The sequence below is a fragment of the Alligator mississippiensis genome, chromosome 13 (assembly GCF_030867095.1).
Source record: "Alligator mississippiensis isolate rAllMis1 chromosome 13, rAllMis1, whole genome shotgun sequence".
In the NCBI taxonomy this organism is placed as follows: Eukaryota; Metazoa; Chordata; order Crocodylia; family Alligatoridae; genus Alligator; species Alligator mississippiensis.
This window is the reverse complement of record NC_081836.1, coordinates 48,515,035-48,540,401: the sequence shown is the minus strand read 5'-3', so window position 1 is coordinate 48,540,401 and position 25,367 is coordinate 48,515,035. Positions and strand designations below refer to the sequence as shown.

The following is a 25,367-nucleotide window of genomic DNA, read 5'->3' as shown; positions in this document are numbered from 1 at the left end:
CCCCCCCCCCAGTGCAAATAAACTACTCCTGTGTAGGTTGTCGATTTTATTCTATGAATGTTAAAAGTGAGGTGCAGTGGGCTAGCTTCAAGAGAAGGCTAGAAAAATTTCTGAGCAATTCTTAGCCTGTGCTGTAATTAGAACACCTTCCTGTGAAAGAGGAGGTACAGGTTCAAACCTACCCTGGGCTCCCTATGCAACTGCTTTAGCCACTATGCTGTTGTGCTGAAGGGTGGATGGAGCTACTGTCTTACTTCAGGCAGGGATGCAGGAGGACCTTATGTAACCACCAATGAAAACAGAATCTGAACTGTAACCATTAACATGACTACATCCATACTGCTTGGGTCCATGAAGGTGAATTAGGATTTAGCCCTTTGTTTCTTATAACTCACTAGAATTACCCCTAGTTTCAGCTGATCTTCTCTACGTGCATTGGAGATAATAATTTTTTCATTAGTAGGATTAATATTTTATCTACAGCCCAAGGTGTTATCATCAGAAATTTAGCCTTTGATCCCAGCTGGAACCCAGATGTACAAGGGGAAAATGGTAAACACATTTCTTCAAACCTTTGAAGGCATTTGACAAAGGATATGTGTAAGCAGGAAATCAGTATGGCAGATGCATGTCACACTGACTGCCAGAGGATGCTGGGTAATGTCATATCTCCCACAATTTTTAATGTATTTTTTACAGCTATTAATGGAAGTTAACTGAGCTCTCAGATTCTGAGATACCAAAACTATGAAGGTTACAACTCATTAGAAATTGCCTCCACCTCTTAGATCTAAGAGGGATAGCTGGTGCGGTGGCTTAAATGAGTGAGTAGCATATCAAAACAGGCAAGGATTCCAGAAACTTAATGTCATTTGGACTTTTATTTTTAGAGCATGATTGACAGGTGACAATGAAGTATCTAGGGAGCTCTATTGATGGACCTAGTGAAATAGGTCTGGAGACAGATGCAGACTGATGTCCTTGCTGAATGATGACAGTATTCAGGACCCATGTGACATTTCTGACATGCAATGATATGAGTGTCATATTTTGCTCATTCTCTGTGGCTCTTTTTTCTTCTCTTTCTTTGCTTTGGTTCTTTTGCCTCTGAGTTTTTGTATGAGGTACCACAGTATACAATAGCAGCATAAGAAACCTTGGCACTTTCTCATACAGAATATTTGAACAATAAAAACATTTCCATCAGTAAATCATGCATCTTGTCTTTACTAACTGAGTGACATCTCCAGATCAAAGCCCTGTAACAATATTAGCAGGAGCAGGGGGACTAGGACTGCAAGCAGACAGTTTCAGAATGAAAATCAGGATGAAAGATCAAGCGTGCAAAATTAAACCAATAAGAATAAGCAAATTCAGGTGGCCTGTCCATCTGCAGTTTATTTTCTATCTATTTGTCATCAGCTAGACAGTGTTTTTGTTCCCCTTTTCTTCCTCTGAACTACTGTTGTGACTCAGCTGTCGCATCAATTTGGATGTGGGGCAGTTGAAAATGGCTACGCACTAATGGTTATTGGAACTGGCCTTCATGACCTATTGCTTAGAGGAGGATGGCAGACAAGCTTCCCTCATAAGATAGAGAGCCTACTCATTATAATGCTAAGCACATCTGTAGTGGAGATGAAGTCCTGGTTTTCTATTTTTTCCATCGATGTGTTTAGTCCTCCACTGGAGTAGCATTGCAACACATACACTCTTCTGTTTATAGGTTCCTCATAAGTAGCCTATTGACCCAAACAACTGTATGGTATAAATCTCCAGTGATGTCTTGGGGTTGATTTCTCCTGCACCGGAGATAGTTGGAGATTCTCTACCTGTGATGATAAAAAAATGAGCAATGATAGATACAACAGTGATGGACCTTAAACTCTTGTCCATTTTGCCTTAGTTTGATATGTTTGCCATAATATTTTATGTATAATATAGAATTTACCACTATATTCTTGCACTAGTCTCTGTATTGTCCTATAGTACAGGGGTTTTCAAGCTTTTTTGATCAGTGTACCCCTGGCAGCCGGCTGAGGGGTGGGATGGGGGGTAGCAGCAGCTGGTTGCAGAGCAGTAGGCAGGGGGTAGTGGCAACCAGTCACAGAACAGGGGCGGGGGGTGGCGGCAGCCACACATGGAGTGGTAGCGCAGGGTAGTGGATGGCAGCTGCTACTGCCACTGCATGCTTCTCCCTCCATGTCCGGCCATCTGGGCAGTGCCTGTTTGGCCCACAGAGGGGCACCGCTGCTCTTGCCCCACCCCAGCCCTGCTCCTGTGAGGCGGCAGCATGGGGTGGTGGTACTTAATCCCCGCCCGCCCTTGCGTATCCCCTTGGACCTTTCAAAGTACCCCTGGTGGTATGCGCAGCCCCCCAGTTGACAATCCCTGCTATAGTAGATGTAGGAAATTACAGAAAATAAAGGTAAAGTTATTTACCTTCAACTGCTGAGCTTTTAAAGGAGTCCACATGCACCTAATTTTGCCTGGCTTATATGCACTGCATACTTCATCCAGCTATCAAAAGTTAGGCAAACATCTCTCAGTGCCCCTCCAGAAAGAACCTCCAAGGTCTGCCAGTCCTAGACTATGACACTAAAACATAGAACTGGACATCCCAGGTATCTCCTGTGTTGCCTAACTGAGGTGCCCATGGAAGTAGTCTTCCATATTATTACTATAACACATGGGATGAGATGTAGACATATGGCACAAATGCAGAAACAAAGCACAACAGCTATCACTAATTACTTAAACACACAGAAAAACACACCAGGTTTTTCACCTGGTGGTACAATTGGATAGACAGATCCTGTACATATCCTGCTGGTATAAGGAGCAACAAAGGTTCACTTCCAAGGGAGAGAGACTTAGGGTTTGAACAACCTCTGTTCTTCCCTGACTTATTTGACTTCAGAATATTGTAGTTGAGAGGAGTGAAATAAAATTGCATTGCCTACCCAAGGAAAGAGGCACATCGATCAAAAAAATTCAACTTTCTCCAAGTGTTGGTTGTACTGTTGGCAATTAGCTAGACATGCACTAGCTATCAGTCAATTACGGCTGAGAATTAGAATGTGCTTTCTAACACTTAAATACGTATCCTATGGTCCTATCTTAGATATATCTATACAAGGTGAAATCTCATTTCCAATAGCAGTGTAGGGATAGTTTGAGTTCTCAGAGTTTAACAACAGTGATAAAAAGGTGATTAAATGCCCCACAAATGATCATGTTCCCCTTATAAATTCCGTACATAACTATCTTGAATTTACTCCATAAACTCTTGGCCAGTCCCAGCTGCATCACAAGACAAAAGATATTGAAGGCCAACAATGGATGTAAAACTACCATCAAGGAGGTCCACCGCCTCAGGAATTCATCAGTCACTGTAATCGATGCTGTCAAAGGTTATGTCCATTGTAATCTATACTAATGACAATACAGGACAATTCTTACCATATAGCTTTTGAATGCTTTGTCCAACCCAATTTTAAATGACATGTGAGCTAATGCTGTCATCATTTCTCCTGGGAGACCATTCAAAAAGCCAGTAGAGTTTCCCTAGTAAGACTGTTTCCCCTGACATTAAGCTTAATGAGTTTTCTTATAATTAACCCATATAGAAGAAAAGTACTTCCTGGCCTGTACTGGGAGCACTTTTACTAGCTCAGCTGCTGGTTGAAACTTCTTGCATTAGGGTGCATTGGGGGAGGGGAGGGAAGGAGCAGAAAGTGTTAAAGTACATGGCTAATAATTGTTTTCACATTGACTTTGCCTGCAGTTATGCCAGAAGAGTAAAGAAGCGACAGAGTACATTGGAATTACTGGCCATATGCACAACTAACTCAAGGTTTCCTTGTGGCAAGATCCTACCTCTCAGGTTTTCCAAGAGGATAGGACTGGACTCCACCTTGGTGACCTGTCCAAGAGATTTCCTTCTGGTTTAGGACTGAATCCATTGTCTCTTCCTTTACTCATGACAGTCATATCTGGAAGCATATTGTATACTGTAGGTTGTACATATTTGAAAAACAGCTCCAGAAAGTGTTTTGTACTAGTCAAGAAAAAAATAAAAGGAAATTCAAGCAGAACATTGCTTTTCTTTTTTATGCATAATTCAAACACTTATTTTCTTCCAATAAGCATAGGACTACATGCACGGATTTCACTTTGATATGTTAACATAGCTAAAAGTGAGTGATGCCAATGGAGAGAACACTCTTATTTTAGGAAATCTAACGACAGCTGGTGAAAAGAACAAGGTGATGTATAAAATGCTAAAGTACAATGATCAGAAAATGCATTACTTCTGGTAAGTACCAGTCTAGTTTTAGGAGTGATTTGTGCAATATGTAGCCGGCTTGAAGGCTAAGAAAATATTCCAATATTTTCTTTCTTTCTTTTTTTTTTAAATAGGGCTGTGGTTTTCAAGGGTTTCCAGAGAGTTTCTGTGGGACTTGATCCCTAATTTGTTTGCAAATCCCAGCCTCATCTGTTCATCAGTACTCCCATGATGTCTACAGGTCCTAGATAAGATTAGTGTGCCACTGCATTCAGTACTGTGCATGTGAAAGAAAAGGCTTTTGTACCAAAGAACAAATGTATTAGCTTATACCATGGTCAGTAGGTCAACACAAGCTGCTCCTTAAGCAAAGCAGAGAGGTAATGTTGTTAACTGCAGTCCTCCTTCACTGTTGCCTTTACTGGAACGTCAGTGGGAAGGGAGGGCTTTCGACACAGACAGGGGTAGGCTCTGAGTCAGGCACATAGGACTTTGCACAACATGTTTATTTTTCAAGATCTTGTTCATGCCCTACAGATTTTTTGCTTGCATTTTTCTCATTTTGAATATTTGACCTCCCACACCCCTGGTTGAGTTAAGCTGAAGACAATAAACACAGACCAATCTCGAAGTCTCCAGTCAGTTCCTGCTTTTTTAGTTCATCTTTGCTCTTGAGCCTGGACAGATACAGAATAACAACATGAAAACAAACCTCCTTGAAAAGTTCGGCCTTTCAACTAAGATTAAAATGTGTTTATCTGCTAGGCTGCCAAATGTCCTGTGTTCCACAGGCGGTGGGAACCTTTAAGGCTTTCACAATCACAAACCCCGGATCCCCTTTTAACAGAAGAATAGATGTTTTAACAAGCAGAGCCACTCATGCACTTGCTGAAAGTGACTCCGGCTTGTTCACAATGACACAACTATGTGCACAGCCACATCATTGTTAGGGGCATAAAGACTGCCGCAGGTAAAGCATCACTAGAGATTCCCAAAAGAGCGATAGGAGCGCAGTGAGATTTCAGTCCAGCTTTCAGTGCTCTTGGGGGCTATTTGATGACAAGGATTAGAGCTGCTTTGCCTCAGGGAAGGGGAACTGGACTGTCCCAATTCAGAGGTCCCAAATCAGAGGTATAATGATGCAGCCTGGCACCTGGGGCAGCCAATACACACACAGGGTTAGCAGTGATTTCCAGATGCTGCCACACCACTGGTGTGATCATGTGGCTGCAGCTGACCATTTTTTTCTGCACCCCCTCCCTTAAGCTGGTGCCCAGGGTGACTGCCCCAATCACCTTGCCTTACTTGCAACTGGCTGTAACTAATGATTTGGAGAACTGGAAGTCTTCCTATTTTGAGGAGAGTGCGGCAGTCCTTTACCCTTTTGTTTGGAGCAATATACTCCCACTTTCCTCCCCCACCACCTATTCCATCTATTTCTACCCTGACCACCTACTCAGGTTGGTGTGTAGGAAATGGCCCATTATCTCCCTACTTACACACTAACAGGGTGATGTAGGGACAAAAAATAATGACCCTACTTCTATGTGGCTAGAGCCACAACAGATAAGTACAGACAGTCAAAAAACCTGAGGCTGAATTGAATTGGCCTTCGCAGGTTAGTTTAAGTTGCATAGATTGAACTGATGAGCAAGCGAACAGACATTCACTTTTGATTCAAGAAATGCAGCCACATGCCTGCAGTGGCTCAGGCCAGAAGTTGTGTGGTGGTAGAGCTTACCTTCCTGCTCAGCCAGAGCAGACAGCTTGGGCCATCGCTAGCCTGCCCACCCTGTGTGGGGCGGGATGGTTTGTGGGGAGGTGCAAAGCATCTTGGGATGCTGAGGGGCTCTGAGTTAACTTAAATCTGGAGGGGATCTGAGATAGAATTTCAATAAACTGATTTAGTTTCAATCAGTTAAGTCTGGTACTACATCCATCCAGGTTTATCTTAAAACTGGTCAGCCATTTTGAAAGTGGTTTATGTGCACTGAACTCCTGTTCTGTTACAGATTTGAACTCGTTTCTGATCACTTACACTGGTTTATGTGTAATTTCTGTCCCTAGCCAACCTTTAGCTAAACAGGGCTTTAATGTGGCTCTTTGCCGGGTTTTGTCCCCATATGCAACTGATTATGCGCTGAAGCAATCTAGCCCTTGGTGATTTGGATTAAACCATTTCCAGGAAAGATTTTTGTGCAACCAGTAGGAATTTGGAGGTCATATTTATACATATTTCAGGGCTTTAGAAATGGCTTTAATAAAGGTTGTCAGTTAATTATCATAGAAACCCAGTTACTTTTCAGCATAAGAATAAATAAGAGGGAATACATATCTGAAGTATTTGTATTATGACATGACACATGCTGCAAGGAGTTTTTCCTGCCTCACTTTCTCAACCAGAGGAATTTGTCAGTCATCAACTGACGTACATTTTAACCTCAGATTTCACTCACTCCATTACCCTTGCCCTGGCTATTCAATCAATGTAAGCCAGGAAAGCCTTGTTGAAATGACTTGCACTTCAAATGTAACTCAGTGGGGGTGTCTACACATGCATTTACTCTGGCTTAAATCTTTAGTTCCAGGTCAGAGCAGCCTGCCATGGGCTCCTGTGGCCACTGGGGGGAGATCCAGTCTCCAGGCACATGCCTGTCAGCATTTGGCAGCCATGCTGAGGCCAGAGGCAGCTGCCAGCACTTGGTGGCCATCTTAGAAGCTCACCCTTGCTCTCTGATCCCTGGCTAGCCCCTTCCCTGTGCAAAAGCTGCGTACCCAGTGCAGGGGCTGCACATGGCAGCTCCCTCTTTGCCAACCCTGCCTCCCTGCACCACATCTGCCCCTGCCTCTGCCCCATGTCCCTGCCCCCAACAGCAATAACCAGTGCCCCATGCTCCTGCTGGCCATGGTGCTGGCCCTACTGTCCCCCTGCCCAGGCCCTAGGACAGCCATGCACCTGCCATCTGGGCACAGGGCACTAGCTTCAGGAGGCTCTGTCTGACCCCCTCTACCTGTACTCCCTTCTCCTGTCTGCCTTGCTGCCCACACACCCCTGACCTGCTGCCCACCTCCAACACTACCCCAGGATATGCACATGGGTGACATAAAACAGCTTTATTTCCTGAATAACCCCCATTCCCATCCATCTTCCCTCAACAAACAGCCCCCCCCACCTCCTACATCAACAGTGCCCCTCCACCATCCTTCCCACCCACCAACAGTAGAAAACCCAAGCCCCAAACTGTCCACCCTGCTCCCCAGGTCCTGGTGGGGGGGGCTGAGGGATGGGGCCACATAGAGTGCAGAGCCCAGTGGCAGGTGGCCAGTACCACAGCCCTGAACAGTTCCTCTGTGTGTCCGGGGGCTGTGGTGACCACAGTGGGTGGTGGGTTCCTGCTGCAGTGCAGGTGGCCAGTGCTTCTGCAGGGTGGGAGGCACCCCTCCTGGCTGCCTGTCTCCAGGCCCAAGAAGGCCAGTGCCCCCTGGTGTGGCCATGCCTTGAACCTCTGGTTCCTTGGCAGTGTGGAGCCAGGGTGAGTGGTGGGGCCAGGCCTTGGTGGGAGATGGGAGGCAGCAGAGCTGGGGCAGGGCCAGGGCCAGGGGCTCCTGCAGGTGGGAGGTACTGGAGGATCTCCTCCCAGATGCTGGGAAAGGATTACAGCAGGATGACAGGTGGGGTCAAGAGGCCCTGCTAGGGCTGGGGTCAGGGGCCAGTACCAGGGGACGTAGACACACCTGCCAGATTCAGGAGGGAATCCAGGGCCTGGCAGTCAGTGTCCACAGCCACCACTGCGTGTCCCTGGCTCTTGGCCTGCTGCTTGAGAAGCATGATGTGGCATTTCTCAAGGGCCTCCATCCAGCCCTGGTACTCCCACATCACCTGCTGGAATGCCTCCTCCTAGGCAAAATCCTCCACCTACCATGCCAGCTGCTGCTCTTCCCGCACCTGGTCCTGCACTCCTGTGCCTCCTGCTCCTTGGTCACCACCACCAGTCACTGGAGTAGGATGGTCTGGTCCTAGGTATGCTGCTTCCAGTGCTGGTACATCTGGGCATCTCTAGAAGTGGTTGGTGGTGACCCAGACCCTGCATCCGCACTATGGCTCGTGGCCTCTCCCCCAAGTCCGTATGTTGGCTCCACAGAGGCAATAGACAAAAGCCTTTTGTGAGAGTTTGCAACAGTTCAGAGATAAGATGCTCTGCACCAGGGGCCATGAATCACAGCTGGCATTGATGCCTTCCTTGGGGTGTTAGAGGCCCATGCCCACCCAGCTGTTGGGATACGCACTGCCCAATAAAGTTTTGAACTATGTCCTGCTTCTCTGTGTGTTGTCGAGTGGGGCCCCAGGGACAAGGGAGTGCAGGCAGGCTGGGCAGGAAGTAGCGGCAGGAGCCAGGGCAGGGACTGAGAGTGCCCTCCCCACAATGTGGGATTTACCACATGTCTGGGGCTGGCAAGGCTGGTGATTCAGTGTGGGACTCCCCATCAGCATGGGCAAGTGTCTCTTCCTGGTGTCTGTGGCCTATGGTGGTTGGTGGCCTGGTGCCCAACCAGGGGCACCCCCAGGGTGGAGCTGGTGCTGGTGGTGGGCAGTGATGTCATGGCCAGCCACTCCTTGTGACAGGGCAGTGGAGTGCAGAGCTGGCAAAGTAGCCATTGGCCAGGGGTCCCTGAGCTGCTAGTGGGTGCAGCAGCCAAGGAGGTGGGCACGGTAGGGTGCTGATCACCTGAGGTCCTCTCCTCTGGGGAGGTGTAATGCCTAGAGGGGTCAGGGTGAAACTGGGGCTTGTGGCTGGGGACCCAGCAGGGAGGCCCCTGGGTTACTGTGCAGTAAGGCATCTACATGTATGTTACTGTGTAATAACAAATCAGGAGTAAATACCTGCATGATGCAGGTATCAAATTTATGCACAAGTTGGTGTAAATCCCATATTTACTGCACAGTATGGGTGTGCACATGTAGACGTGCATCTATACTGTGCAGTAATTTTGGTTGCTGCGCAGTAAATGCGCACATGTAGGCACACTCAGTGTTTCACATGATTCAGAACTGTGTGCAGGGTTTGTGTTCAATTAACAGTAAGCTCCCTCCTACTGAGTTGTTGCCATAACTCAGTTGAAGGTTAACTCCCTAATGGCTATAGCAATGATTATGGATTTGCTTGGGTTTTGCTGTCAGAGGAAAAAGTTGTCTATTGTTTTAATTTGGAATCCTTTACAAGTATGGAACAGAAAGCCTGACATTTATTTTTATTTGTGATAATAAATAACCGTTATGAATAAATTGAATAATGCAGAATACATTTCATTGTTGTATGTCATTTATACCTTGCGGGCCAAATCAGCTGTCATTTTGCTATGTGCAACATGAAAACATAAGACATTTTTGCCCTTGTCTGAAATTCTGTAAGTACTTTGGACTTATTTAAACCAAGAATAGGTCAAATCAGTATCTGACTGAAAAGTCAAAAATAGCTGTTAGTTTCAATATTTTCTCCTTTCATGTTGTCACGAACTTTTCTACAAATATATGTCTTTATACCAGAACATAGGGGTAATAAATGATCTCTGTGTGAATGCCAGATTTTTCTGTGGTATTTGCTGTTTGTCAGTCCTCATTCTGTTTAAAAACATTCAGTCTTCTGATCACAGAGAAGAAAGAACACCATGTGGGTTAAGTGATTAATCACGCACCAGGAAAGAATCAAAGTGAACAGTTCACAAGCCCTCCCTCCTTATGCTGGAAAAGGGTTGTCTCAACTACAGTTATAGTAAACATGTAAAAATGAAAAATATATTTAAAGATCTGCTTCATAACCAGAGTAAAGAGCTAAATCCCTTCATTCACAAATGAATAATTTAACCAGCTTGACATAAAACTAAAAAATCTGTTAAGAATGTAATAGTGCAATTTTTGTTCTACTCTCCATTTTTTCTACAACTGTTTAAGTGTAATCCTGTGGCTGGAAGCTCTGAAAGTATAGAGCAATCCAACTGGAGACTTAGAAGCCATAAGATCCTGAAGAATATTAGAATAGTGGTTTTCAACCTTTTTTTTCATTTGCAGACCCCTAAAAAAATTGAATGGAGGTGCAAACCGTTTTGGAAATTTTCAGTGGAGATGTGGAACCCTTTGAATTGTAAGCATGGGGAGTCACATACATTTGATTAATCATAGTGATCTTTTAGAGACCTATTAAATACAGTCTGTGGACCCCCAGGGGTCCACGGACCACAGGTTGAAAACCACTACATTAGAGGAAAAAAAGCCCCAGAGAGAAGGGAGCCCTCCCCCATGCAAGTTATCAACCTGTCTGATATGACAGCTGGGGACAATTTCATTAACTACTGTTAAGTTTTAAAATTTGAGTAGAATAAAGAAATGCTAGTCATGTTTGAAAAATTGATGGAGGAGTGAATTATGTTGAATATGTCAGCAGTCAGGGACTGCTGTACCCTGTAGAGGTTGGGTGAAGAAGTCTTGGGCAAAGCACAAGCAGAGAATGAAGGGGATGGGGAAGAAGAGAGAGCAAGGAGGACAACAATGATCATCTATGAGTGTGGATGGTGAGGAGCTAGTTGGGGCCATGCAAGCCACAGGTCCTTCCTTAGGGAAGAAGAAGAGGAAGAGACTTCATCTAGGCATGTATCTCTGTTGGGGTCACTGATTAAGGACTCAGGGTCACTGATTCTCCCTAACAGAGCTGTAACACTGTGAATCCTGTGTTGATCTGGCCTAGAAAGAACTGAGGACAGCTGGAGCCTCAGCAACAAAGACTAGGAGTGGCAGAGCAGAAGTTATTTGGAAGAAGTATGGTGCACTCGCTGCAGTTACAAGGAAAATCACATTGCTTAGCAAGGTAACAACCACTGTCCCTGACACCAGTAGGGCTGCAAAAAAGGTGAGCTGCTTGGGCAAAAGCACTAAGCTGAAAGTGGCAGCCTAGACAGATTACTCTGGTAAGGGCCTCCCTGCTCAGCAGTGGCAGTATGAGAAATCAGCTTGTCTGCTATCCAGATTCCTCAGAGTTAGGACAATGAACTGTGAGTAGGGTGGAACATAATGGTACCTCAGCTCTGAGAAGACTTGGTCAGACTACTGCCAAAGAACCCAGGAGAGCCTCTTGTTGATTTGTTATCCATGTGTTCCCAAGTTGTTGCTAGTGACATTTTCTTTTTCCCACAATAAAGTTCTGTTTTGTTTACTTCTGCAATTCATTGTTTATGAGTAAAGAAATGTGGTTCACCATGACTGCCCAGATGGTGTAATTCAGTTTTCTCAGGTTTCTGGTTAGGGGGGCTCAAGCTGGTATTATTCAAGTTATTAGTAGAACTTACAGAAGTTGAACCCAGCCCTTTTTATTGTCAAATGGTGTTTGGCAGAAAAGTTACATTAGAATGTGAACATAATACAGTTTCCTTTCCATTGCAGTCCTGTCTTTTTGAGTCTATTTTGAACAGAGTTTATTTGTTTTGTTTTCACATGTATAACTTGAAATACATGTGAAATCACAGTGTCCTAATTTATTAGAGCAGGGGGTTTCAACCTTTTTTAATAAGTGTATCCTCAGTAGCTGGATACCAAGTGGAAGGAGGGAAGTGGGGGGCTGGATGCAGAGCGGCGGCAGTGCACTGTGGTGGGTGGTGGTGGCCACCACTGCATGCAAGCTTCCCCCTCCCTCCACGTTTGGCCAGCTGGGCAATGCCTGTGCAGCTCACAGAGGGGTGCCACTGCCCTCAACCCTGCAGCCATGCTCCTGGGAAGAGGCAGTGTGGGGTGGCGGGTGGTGGGTGGCGGCACTCCGTCCACACCCGCCTACACATACCTCTTAGGGCCTTCCCGAGTACCCCTGGGGGTACACGTACCCCTGGTTGACAACCCCTTTATTAGAGTATTGTTCTTTTGAGGCAACCTTTTTAATCATGTCTGCACTATTAGCAAGTACTTGTTTGTTGCTGATTTGGCGAAAGCAGGAAAAAATATTGTGTTTTTATACAAGACCTATAAAATAGCAGTAAGACGGTGATAAGACTTTTAACATTGTATGTAATATATACAGATAATCCTTTGCATGGCACGTGAATGTTTTATATGAAGTTTCAGGAAATCACCTAGTTTTTAAAAGCTCAGAAACAGACAAAACACCAACACAACTGAGGATACAAAACTCCAAATTTTGATGGGGGGGAAAAAGCGCAAGTGACAGAGAGAAGTCATTTTTAAAGATTCAAAAGATCCTACTTGGGTGACTAAGATAATAGACACACTCCTATATAAATAAATATAAAAATATTGAAATGTTGTAGGTTAGTGGGAACAGATCACCCCAATGAATGCAGCATTTCTTAAGGTTCTCAATAGCTGGCCACTTGCAGCAGATTGATGGCTGCACTAGAGCCAATATTCTATTTATATAGCAAAAGGACATTAGCACAAGGTCATCTCCCTAAAATATTTACAGTGACTTGGGTCTCTCAGCACTGTTTTGAAATATGAACTTCAATTTTTTTTCTTACTTTCATTCATCAGCAACATAATTATAATGGTTAATAGTCTGCTCCTACTTCTCATGCCAGTGAGATTGGCTGGAGGAAGATGGACTATGTTCAAATGGCTAAGAGGAAGAGCTTTGCACTGGACCTTGCAGAGGTGTAAGAGGGCAATTTTGGGTAGTTGTGGTAGCCAATAGGGTGGCACCAGCTGCCAGCAGTGGCAAGATGGCTGGTCAGCAGCTGCAACAACTGCTATTTTTTGCCCCTCATAGTTGTGCTTATGTTTCCCTTGCTCATGTTGGATAGTTTTTGTCTCATTGGCTTCAGTGGGACCTTTCTAGGAAGAAGGTGCCACCCAGAATAAGTAAAGCTGCTAGTCTGACTAAATGCTCTCAAATAGTCCTCTTTGTGCAAAGCTTTGATTAATAGCGGGCTTTGATGGAAACCTGTTCAGTACTCAATGGTAGGGGACAAAAGGGCCCACGATAACAGAGACATTTGGAGCTGATGGGGTGGAAGAAAGCACACTGATAAAAAATAGAGTGAAATCCAGCAGACATCTAGGGAAGGAAGGTCGTTCTGTGTTCCTTTTGCCTTTGTTCAAAAGAAAGGGCAGACCCCAAAAAGTTTACTAGATTTTTTTTAAGGCCAGGAAGATGCATGACGAACTAATCCAGGTTGCCATATAAGAGATCAGAAATCTCTATCTAGGGATCACTGCACCAGGCACAACTGCTTGAGGCAGAGTATATCTCTTTAGAAGGAGGCTTCCAAACTTGAAGATGTAAAGGTAGCCAGTTGGGGAGGGAGGTCTACTACCTCCCTTGGCATATTGTGTCAGTGATTAAAAAAAAAAATTACACCTAATTTCTGTCCCAACTAGCAAAGAAACAAAGTGCTATCAGAGCCTACTGTTCTACATGCACATGCATATGCACTCTTTTACATGCACATAGGGGTTTATGCCCATTTAGGTGCATGGTAGATCCAATGACTGGAAAGGGAAAGTATAGAACAGAAGAAAATGCTGGATGGATATATAAGTGGAGAGAACCATGCCAGCAGAAAGTTTCAGTTATCTTGGTCCTGTCCCTTCACACTCCCAGCATGCTCACTCCAGTTTTTGGGGACTAAGACTGGTGAAGCTTTTGCAAGATGGGGAGAAAGATCCTCTACTGTCCTTGCCTCCACCCTTTTTCAGGCCTAGCCTAGGTTGTGGTTAAAGCACTGGAATGGGACTCAGGATGTCTTGGCTTTTATTTCCAGCTCTGTCCTAAGCTCTCTGGGGTGATGCTAAGCAAGCCACTCACACTCTCTCAGTTGCCCATTTATGAAATGGGGACAATAATTCTTTATTGTTTCTTTTCTGTTCCTTTGTATTTATCTTTATTCAGGGCAGAGAATAATGGAGGGCTCAAGGGTTAGTATAATAAGGCCTGGATCTTGGATGGGACCTTAAGGCTCCATGATTAAAGGTGCATTTGAGCCTACCGGCCCATTAGACTACTGTAGTTAAGGCATGCCTATGAATGGCTACATTGCAGTGGCAGAATGTCCCAGCTAGGCTGTTTCCAAGCTTCCCTTGCCTTGCTTCCAACCCTCCAAAACTGGAAATACTCCCTCTATCAGGTCCCTCTGCAAGCACTCGCAAACACAAAAGAGCATATGTCATGAGTGCCCATGTAGGGATGCCCTGGAGTGCCCTCACTGGGGTATTTCCAGGTCTGGAGAGTGACAGCCATAGAAAAGGCATGAGAACTGCACTCCCACTCTACCCCTTTCAAACCACTGTAGCAACACAAAATTACTATTCATGATGATGGCAGTGATTAATCCTGTGCTGACAGATTTTGCTTCCCCCTGATTCCAGGGTTGTACGTAGGCTCCTGGTTTTTGTTTGCTTTTTTTAAAGAAAGGCTTGAAAGCAATATAGTTCTAGGAAGAAAAAAAAAAAAGTCTTTTCAATGTTGTTTGCTTAACAGCTGTGAGCATTTCTCCTGACCCCTTTTCCACAGAAAAACCCTCGATATGAGTTACGGTATAAATATGGTTTGTAAATGGAACCTGGGGCTGGATCAATACCGCTCTTTTTTGCTGCAGGGTAACATAATAACGAAAAGGTGTTCTCATAATTGTTATGAGTACAGGGGGTTGTTTCACTTATGTAGGTGAAATGTGTTTAGTCCTTTAATGATATGAGTTGACTCTGAGGCTTCTATAGTTGTGTCAAAATGTCAATATTCTTAAAATGTTTTACAGTTGGTGGTTTCAGCGGAGGGATTATTTGCAAAATAGTCTTCCAGTTACAGTCCAGTGACGCACAAATCTGCTGTTTACTAATTTCAAGCCCCAGACCTTCCGAATCTTGAATTAAATGGATTCTGCCTTCTGCCCCCCTCCCCCCTGCCAGCTGAAGATTCACCTAGAGTGTAGAGCTGCAGAGATGCTCACTGTTGCTGAGGAAACAGGAGCTCATATATATTTCTGCTGAATTTTTTCCCAAGGAGCTTGCTTCAGTATACTGCGATGCTATGACTCCTGGGGTTCTGATGGATTTTGTATCCTTATTTATCTGAGGCCCAGATTCCTGGAGCGTTACTTATTTTGAATTGTACCTTACTAGTCAAATCTCTCCTATAAATTCCCAGGGTATGTAAAAGGATATTAAAATCTAGCCATCAGCAATGTAACCTGATCCCATCCCAGTTTGACCAGTCTGATGCCATTGGCTTGAACCGGATTGTTCCCTGGTTTATGGCATGGAGTCCAAATTACTTCTCAGAGGAGGGGCCTAGGAGCAGTGTGGTTAAGGTGTCTCTCTACAGGTCTAGAGGCATGAGTTTGAGTCGTACCCCATACTTGTGCCAAAGGCTGTCCCCAGTATTCCCAGCCGTAAATGTGTACCTGACTGTTCAGTCAGTGGATTTGAATTGCTGGATGCAAACCTTTAGCTAGTTACACCACTCCCTTGTGTGCTTCTGGGTATAAAAGCAAGCTAATCTAGTGGACCACCTAGGCTGTTTCTCAACTCATGTGATGCTCTTTCTTCAAATAACAAAGCTTAGAAAGTGGCATTTGAGTGTGGTAACATTTCAGTAGTGTTTAGAGACCCTACTACACTGTTTGGTTCATCTGAGGGTCATCAGTTATAATAATTATTTTATTTTTCAATTTATTCTAATTATTTACTTCCTTTACTAAACGTTCTAATCTGGAGGATGATACCATTGCCACTTTATCCAGTGCCAATATTAGGCCTTGTTGCATTGTTTCCATGGGTGGCGGGGAGGGGGGAATGATTGTGCGTGGCAGGTTTGTTTCCAAAAAAGTCCAGTATCCCTGAGCACAGTGGACAAGTAACAAGTGGTTTTCTTGTTATAGCCATCCTCATCTGCCACTCCAGCGAGCTCTCTATGCAAGGAGCATTGTCTCTATTCCTCCTCCAGGTCATTGTGATGGATGCCTTCCTGCCTTTAAGCCACACAGCTTACAAACCAACATCTTGGCTTCTGAGCTGGCAAGTGAGAAACCCCTCAGTCCACCTGTCTTCTATCTGACCTGTCATGCAGAATATTCCTTTGAATATGATGCTCCATTGTTTGTAGGCTTCTTTATTACAGAAAGGGATTGACTGTTCCTTCCATAACACCTGAAGGAGGATGCTTGGCATACTTGACAGCTAATAGCACCTTTCAGTACTAGTGATAATTAAGTTTAAAATAATATTACGTTTTTAATATTCAGCACAGCTTGGCACATATTGCAATTCCCTGAAACTTCTCCCTCTTGAAAGCAAGCTACGATAAGATTTGTGGACCACTCAGGTGCTACATAAACCCTCAAAACTGAGGTCCAGAGATTTAAGACTCAGAGACTTTGGAGCAAGTAGAGCCCCGAATTCTTATATCCTTACTCAAGGTAAATTGCCACTATAGTTTATAAACAGCATTCAGACCTGGTGTAGTGCTGTGTCATGCCAGAAGACACAACTTATACCTGAGATCTTTTTCTGGTATAGTTTATAACACATCTAAGAAAAAAAAAAGTTACACTGTCAAAAAGGCTTTCAGCCAATATGACTGTATTCATGCTGCAACATATTCCAGTAAAGCTGTTTCAGTTAGTGGATGTGATTTTTTTTTCAGACTCCTATAGGTACGCTGGCCAAACATTTAAGGTTAGGGCAGGCCGGAATGGAATTACAACAATTTAAACTAGAATTAAATTTGGCCTATTGAATTGCAGGCTTGGAGGATTTGGTTTATATTCTCTAGACTTGGCAACCTCCAGAGAACAAATACTAGAACTTAAATTAGATTGCAGGAAATTGTTGGTAGATTTTAGGAGATGAACTGCAAGTATTCGGGTTTGCTAGTCAGACATTTTCACAGAATTTCAGAATTCTACATTTTGTTGAAATCTCCCACTGAGGGCATGTCTACACATCGCCCTATGACTATGTAGCAACGTGCTACGGGTCTATACGGTGTGCTACAGCAATGTAGTGATCATGCAGGTCTACACACGATCACTGCTATATATTACCGAAGCAGCTCTCCTGGTATAGCATGCTGCTATGGTGACTTAGCAGTGAAATCTAACCCTGCACCATGCACACAGCATATACTTCACTGTGCTTTAGTACTTCCAAAGGGGAGCACTAAAGCACAGCACCATAGCAACATCACCATACGGCGATGTGTGGACGTGCCCTGAGATTCTGAATTTTGCTGAAAGAAACACGGGCATTTTCATTAAAGTTTCATTCTAGTACAACCCAAGCCAATAACAAATATGAATAGAGCCTTTGGCCACTTATAACAAACTTAAATGGAAAGTGTGTTGAGAGTCTGTTGTATGGTTTGACATTCAACAAAGTGGAAAAAGGAATAAAAATACATAATGCAGCCTTAGAATGAGGAAGCTCAAAACGTTTGTTGCATTGATCTAAAATCTCTTAGGATTGTATGTATGAGGCCTGCTGATTTCTTGTAGAGTTACAAGTTTCTTAGCTCTTCCAGAAGTGCAACTTCTAATCAGCTGTTACCACAGAGAACAAAGGAGGCAGCTTGAAAAGCACTTTCTTGGAGCTTACTAATGGAGGTTCAATAAAATACACTGCAGGCTGTTGGCTTAGCTATATTTGGCAAAACAACGTAAGTTAACATTACAACTGCTAGCATCGTTGTAATATTGTATAAGAGAGCCATTGTTAAAATGCTATCACAAGTGCCATTCTTGCCATGCCTGGACTTGCTGTAAATATCAAAGGGTACTTCCAACACCTACCTACAAACAGTCCCTGAGAGGGCCTGTTTTTGACTTGCATTGCAAGCCAGCACCAATCTGTCTGTCATAAGGGGCCCTGTAACTGTGTACAGTATAAAGCTTTTTCTCTCAACCACCATGCTGGCCCTACAAGGGCTAAGTACAGACAGTCAAAAAGTCCAAGGCAGAATTGATCCAATCCATGCAGGTTTCTCTAAGCTGTGTAGCTTGGATCAGGAGTGAACGGAATATACTTTTGCCCTTTGGTGGGGAGAGGATTGCTGGTCAAGGCTAGCCCACTTCCCCTGTGATGGCTAGCAGAGGGGCCACAAAGCATCCTGGGATACTGGGGGACTGTGTCCTAACTTGAGTCAGGAGGGGAAGTGGCACAGAATTTTGATAGACCGGTCTAACTTAGCCTGATTAAAAATCATATGACATCCATCTAGGTCCATCTTAGCCTGGGTCCCTCCATTTTTCTGTGTGCACCGAACTTCTGTTCTGTTACAGGCTTAGACTGGTTTCCAATCACTTCTATTGGTTTATGTGTAATTTCTGTACCTAGCCAAGAAGTCCAGTGCCCTATTTTGATAAACAAGTCTAGAGACCTTGTGTAACAATGTAGCTCCATGGCCTCAAACCCACAGTATGTTCACCAAGATAAAATAGTATGTGATTAATTCTACAATAACAGCAGCAAAGAGAAGCAATGTGAATAGGTTTTGAGAGGACCAGACTGAATAATTCTAGAGAGCATTCGAAACAAACTGTCAAGAAAAGGCAGTCATGCAGGAGATTCATCAGATGTCTCTCTGGGTTCACTGGCTTCTCTGTCATCAAGTGCTGTAAAACCATGCCAGGCCAATAAATGCTTTCTGTATTTGTCACCACCATCACTGAGGCAAAAGATGCAGAAGTGTAGGATGCACAGTCATATTTCCAATGCTGAAACCAAGCACCTCTCTGCAGTTTTCTAGACCCATCCAGTACTGCTAATGAACAGTTGCAGCAATATGTCACTCTCTATCTCGTTTGATTTGAAAAGCAGTATGTGTGTGTTACAGGCAGAATAGCTGCCAAGGGTACTTTGGAGTATGCCAATGGTGTTAAGTATTTGCAATTAATGCACTACTAATATAGTTCACTTTTCTATACTCTACCTCTATAAGTGGGCCTGGATAAAAGTGGGGTTTTTTTTACTCAATTCTCTTGCATATTTCATCCTTATTAGATGTACCGGGACCCCATCTTTTCTGCAGATTGTGATTTAGTTTTTTCCAATGGTCAAAAAGCCTATTGTTATGGGGATGGGTTATAACTCTTACCACTGATGGGTGTAACAACCACCTTTTATTTAGGATAAATTTAAGAAACAAGTAAGACGCTGTATGGATCCAGATGGCTGAAACAATAGCAGTCTCCCCTCCTCCCAGAGGAATGTGTTACCACCCAGAACAAATATACATATGAAGGGAATTATTTTTCTGGGTCTTGTTTTAGGAAAGATATGACTGAGAGAGAAAAATAGGCAGAATACTATAGAAAGAGCCCCAGAGAGGGAGAAGGAAAAAAAAGGCACGCATGCATAGAGTTGTGTGTAGGCTTTTCTCACAGCCATACTCCCACTGCTTGTTCAGGCTGAGTGCTGGCTGAAAGAAGCTTATGAATATGAGCAAAGAAACTGTCTCCTGGTGTTTGACCCCTGCTGTGTTCAGAGAAAAAGGATTTTTCACATTCTTTATACACAAACAGAGCTGCGTCAAAAATACATGGCTCCATCTTCAGTGTCTCATCCTTGCTGAAACAACTGCCAGGTTCCTTAGTTTTGGCTAAGCACTTGGGTCACAGAGAAGTAACACCGTGCCAACCCTGAAGCCCCAGTAACTGGCACAACAAGCAAGGGGGAGTTCCCACTTTTACAAAGAGAATCATAGGGATTAGAGCCACAAGCCAACAAGCAAAAGAGAGGGAACAGGTAAAAAGTAAAGAAACATCAACATTGTGGTAATGTATATGCAGCACCTTAGTTTCCATCCCACACCTCCGGAGGTGTCCCCAGACAAATCTTTAGGCTCTAAGGGTGCCTATACACATGCAAGGAAGTGGCACTGATGCACTGTAATTACACTGCGTCAGAGCAGACTTGATTAATCGAGTGTGCTGGAGCATGGGAATTACTGCAGCAGACTCCAGTGTCATGTGTATAAGCCTCCCCATGCTGAAAAATGGTGTTGGGGGCACTTTAACTGAAGCTCATTTGATGAGCTTTAGTTAAAGCTCCCCCATCAAGCTCCCCCATCACCATTTTCCAGCGTGGGGATGCGGATTCACATGGAGCTCTGGGCACCTTAATTAGAGCGTCTCTCGGAGCTGCTCTAATTAAAGCACCCCCCTCCCATAAATGCCCTAGAGTGCTCAAACAGCAGCCTGTAGCTGACCCCAAGTCCAGCTCCATCAGTCCACAGTTCCTGGAAGCCTGGCCCAGTGAGACTCCAGCTTCACTGTGTACTCTTCTGTGTAGGGCTGATCATGTTTCACCTCCATGCTGCTGTCTTTTCCCCTTACTCTAACCTCAAGCTTCTCTTCCTTTTTTCCTTGTCCCACAGCCTTGGGGGGGGGGGGGGTTCTGGGAGTTGCAGTCCAAATTAACAGACTTCCCAACTTTGCAAACTGCCTCCCTGGTTCCACCTGCTGTTATGCATATTGGCTAGAGACAGACATTCACAAAACCTGAGTCTGAATTGATTTTATCTTTGGAGGTTAGTCTAATCTGGCTATGCTAAACCGGTTTGTAACCACACAGACATCCCCTCTGGACTGAAGACATTCAGGTACATGCCTGCAGTGGCTCAGGCTAGATGCTGGGGGGCACTAGAGCAGCCCCCCCTTCCTTTCCATAGTGCTGAGCTAAGAGGGCTGTGGCCAGGACCACTGATTGGGAAGGGCTCCCCCACCCCACCTGCTGTTGATAAAACAGCACTGAGTTATACAGCAGGGAGTTAAAAAAGGGAGTTGTTAGCATTTATCACCCCATCAGCAAAACAACAACCCATCTCATTAGTTCAAGCTCTTCTTAAACATATTTTCCAGGGAAGGAAGGGAGAGCCATTACCAGCTTTGATTAGCTCCAAAAAGCCCTAAGCCAACATTGTCCTGTCTGCCTTTGTGCCATCTCCCACAGCACGGACCATAGCCAGAATGTGGTATACTAACTAATGCTGAGAGGTGTATATGTAAGGCAGAGGGAAGTGAAGAACCCCTGCTTGCACAGGAGTGGTGAGAGGAAAGAGGGGGGAGCAGGAGGAAGCCAGGCAGACCCCACTGTACCTGCAGTCTCTGCTGGAACTGCAGCCAGGGAGCAGAGGGGAGGGGCCAGCCCTGCTGGGCTGGAGCAGAGAGCAGGGCCCCGCCCAGAGTTGCAAAGCATCTGGGATGCTGAAAGACTCTGATTTAACTGAAACTAGCAAGGGGTCTGGGACAGACATTGTATAAGCTGGTTTGACCCAAATCAGTTTAATTTGATACTACATTCAACCCGGTTTATCTCAAATGGTTCCAGCCTTTTTCAAACTGTTTTTTATGTACTGAACATCTGTTCTGTTACAGGTTTAAACCAGTTTCTGATCACTTAAACTGGTGTATGTGTAATGTCTGTCTCTAGCCATTATATTCACATTACAACACTATTGAATACCTCACCACAGCAATTCCTCAGCTTGTGAGGCATAGAAACTGTATATTGTGGATTCTGTATTTCATTGGGCCCCCAGTCTGTTAAATAGCCAATCCCTGTATAGATACAGCTCAATCAGAGTAAGGGTGTGCGAAATGGGCCCTATTCGATTTGGATTTGACCCGAATCAGGGACAATAATTCTATTCGTTGATTTGGATCACTGTCCCTGATTTGATTCAGCTAAATCAAAATCTGAAGATTTGACGCTGATTCAGAGATCAGATGATAGACAGAGCTTTAAATGTTTTTCTACATACCTTGAGCTATCAGTGCTACTTGTGAACGCTAAGATGCTGGGGCACATGGAGCATCCCACAGGAGTGCAGAGGGGCCCTCCATGTGCTGGGAAGTGGATCAGAAGTACTTCCAGTCCACTCCTGGGTCCGATGGGGAGTGCACAGGGGGTCTAGAGTGCACAGGGAGTTCAGAAACACTTCCGTTCCACTTCAGCGAACGGCTGTGGCAGGACCCCAGGTGTCCCCCCCAGACTCAGGAGGCACCAGTTGCCGAGCTGGAGGGGACATGCGGTCCCTCCCGTATGCTCCCTGGCTGATCCAGAAGTGGAACGGAAGTGTTTCTGGTCTACTTCCAGGTCTGCTGCCGAGTGCACTGGGAAGCCCCCATGCTTCTGTGGACACTCCATGTGCCCCAGCATCGCAGCATTCATGAGCCCCAGCTATCTAGAGGTATGTAGAAAAAACGTTTAAAGCTGTCTCTATGCCCGAATCTTTGAATCTCTCCGAATCAATTCGGAAGGTTCCAATTCAATTTGGAGAGATTAAAGGGTCCTCTGATTTGATTCAGATTCAGAGATTTGGCCGCCGAATCAGGCCGAATTTTTGCTGAATCAAATCAGGGACTGAAGCTTCACACAGCACTAAATCAGAGCTGCCAGGACAGCCCATCAAGATCCACAGCCTACAATCCTATTGCCCTCAGAGATGCCTCCATCTTCCTTCAAAGAACTAAGCAAGTCTCTCTCTTCTCTTTTAAGACAGCTACAGGAGACAGTGGTGCACATCTCACCTTCATTATATAACATCCTAGTATTTGGCCCAGAAACAGGGGGTACAAGAGAAATGTTCCTCACTAACTTAGTGATAAGGGAGCTCCCCTGGAAGAAGGAGGGAGTCCTGGGTTCTGGTCCCCACTCCTCAGACTATTCCTATCTTTTAAATGAAACAGTCATCAGAAAAAAATACTTGAGCAGTCCTAGGAGTATGGTTAGGGTTCCCACTTCCCAGGACTGTGTTAACCACTAGCCCAGTGATTCTCAGTGGTTTTGATTGTACAACCTACCTTTAGCCTGGCCTAGTCTAACTCTTCCTCACTGTCTCTTCCATCCCATAGCCCACTTTCCACCATCCCTTTACACAGAACCACACTTCACCTCCCCTCTGCCTCCCATACAATGCTCACCTACTCCTGTCCGGGTTCATATAGAGCCTTGTTGCCTACCCTCCAAGTGCTACTCTTGCTGTGCTCACTGTAGAGATGCCTGAGCTAGCACTGCACATGCTAGCCCTGGGACAGCAGTGATTTAGGTGCATTCAGGCTGTGCCTGAGTGAATTAGCTCAGATTAGCTCCATGCAGCACCATGTTCAGGCAGTTCTGCTACTTGCTGTTTGGAGGCAAGAGCATCCTGGTGTCTCAGCACAACACTGCTTGGTACGTCAGGAGCTTTCTGGGGAATGACAGTCAGCTGACACCCAGGCAGGGCACCTCGCAGCCCACATAGTTCTCTAGTAACTTATGAAGGTGAAGCTTTTGTTCAAAAAATCAGGAAGATAAATTCAGATCTCACTTTCTGATTTGCTTGTCAGCATACACCAGGTGGGAGGCACAGGGAGTCTGGTTGAATTCAGTGTACAGTGCAGTGCTGACAATAAAAGCCCTAATTTTGGTCTGAAGTTGCAGAAAAGAACAGGCTACATTACCTGTGAGAAGACGTGGAGCTGGTTGAGCAGACCTCATGTTAGTGCAGAAGACCAACACATAGATTAGGTTGCCAAAAAGACCTCTGGATCGAAGCTATTTCATATACTGAATGGCTGTTATCATGTCTTCCTTCAGTCTTCTCCTAAGCTGACAGAGCAAAAACCAGGTTGCTCAACATTTCCTTGTAAATCATGTTTCCCAAACCTCTTATCATTCTTCTTGCTCTCCTAAAACCCCAAGTCCTAGCGCGCACGGTCTCTGTCACTTTGTCACGGGTGATTCTATCTCAAAATTGATGTTTGTGCAGCAGAAATTATCTATCACTTTCTCCGCCCATAGCAAAGATATTGTGATGCTTAATTAATACCTGCAATCTCTTTTGAGATGCTCAGATAAAAGCTGCAGTTGAAATCCAGAGTGCTATTATTATTACAAGCAGGTGCATTATTACAAACAGGATCCACAAAGAAACAGAAACCATAACTCGAGGAGCTGTACTTCTTTGTACCTCCCTTTAGTTAATCAATTGCTAACCTTAACTTGAGATTGACTGCTTCTTTATTTCCCAGCCTTCCCTATTGGGAGCACATGTCTAACCGTGATCTTTTTCAGCCATGGGATGGATTTGTTGGTTCAGTTCTGAGAGACACAGAAATCCCTGCAGGGACTAATTAATGGCTGCCTCTTGGAAAACACTCTAGACCAAATAAATCAGATCTGTTTATACTCAAGAAAAGCTGTGCTATCAAGAAAGGCATAGACTGCCTTCCTATCTTGCGGACCTAATCATTAGTTTTTAGTTTAAAAAGAAGTGGGGGGGAGGGGAGACGGAGGGAGGTGAAAGAAAGAGGTTGTTTGCCATCCAGAATATTGTAGCCTGAAGTGTAAAAATAGGACTAGGGGTTGTTGGGGTTTTTTTGCAAATTAAACTGTATGGTGGACTCAGAATGGAGCTGAAAACACACAAGGACATTAGATTTACTTGCAGCTACAAGCCTGTTTGCTTATCTCATCCAAAAAATATTCTTATTAACAGGTTTTTAATCTCTGCTGTGGTATTCTCTTACCCTTTGCTTCTGAACTGCACTAGAGCCGTGGTTCTAGGGTTATATTCTTTTGAGGTTGCCTGTTTCCTCACTGGATATAGCATCACTACCCAGAAGACATTTATCTTTTTGTAGGATCTCAGCATAGATGTGTACTGTCCCCATTTGACAAAGCTCCATTTCAGCGATGCAGAAAATTAATTAAGGCATTTTATTTTCTCAGTTTATAGAGCTAAACATTGTTTCCAAGGTTGCAAAAATGGTAACTGTGTGAATGAATGAACACAGAATCTGACTATTTTTGGATCAACAATAATAGTAAAAACAGCCATGAAGAATATGGATACATAATCTGCTTGGTTTTAACACTACTGGAAGACACTCTGTGTACCAATTAAAGAGATTTCATTGCTCACAGTGATGCTGAGAACCAGATAATCAGGCAAATATACTAACCAGATGTCACTTAATCAGACAATGGAAGTAGCATTCTGCAGTGAATGGGATGGCAGGGTGTGAGATGCATATTGGATCACATACACTTTCTTTGATTCACTTAATCACTTTGCATATGACCTCTCATTCTCCAGCCTTAACT

The 25,367-nt window shown here is 44.4% G+C and overlaps 2 long non-coding RNA genes across 4 annotated transcripts in view; one reads left to right on the top strand and one right to left on the bottom strand.

The window, feature by feature from the left end:
- Positions 1-3,880, top strand: part of LOC109284942 (uncharacterized) — a 57,412-nt gene extending 53,532 nt beyond the window's left edge. Inside the window, exon 4 of the long non-coding RNA XR_002092572.2 lies at positions 3,788-3,880. This is a non-coding gene — a long non-coding RNA (uncharacterized LOC109284942). The remainder of the gene's footprint in view (positions 1-3,787) is intronic.
- On the bottom strand, positions 863-24,326 carry LOC132244606 (uncharacterized). 3 transcript variants are annotated; one of them, XR_009456212.1, is made up of 3 exons: positions 23,723-24,324; positions 3,880-3,995; positions 863-1,832 (listed from the first exon to the last, which is right to left on the bottom strand). It is a non-coding gene; the product is annotated as an uncharacterized LOC132244606 (long non-coding RNA). The 3 variants fall into 3 exon arrangements; XR_009456211.1 differs by having other exon boundaries at positions 3,880-4,060; positions 23,723-24,322; XR_009456210.1 differs by lacking the exon at positions 3,880-3,995 and having other exon boundaries at positions 23,723-24,326.
- Positions 24,327-25,367: the final 1,041 nt, after the last annotated feature.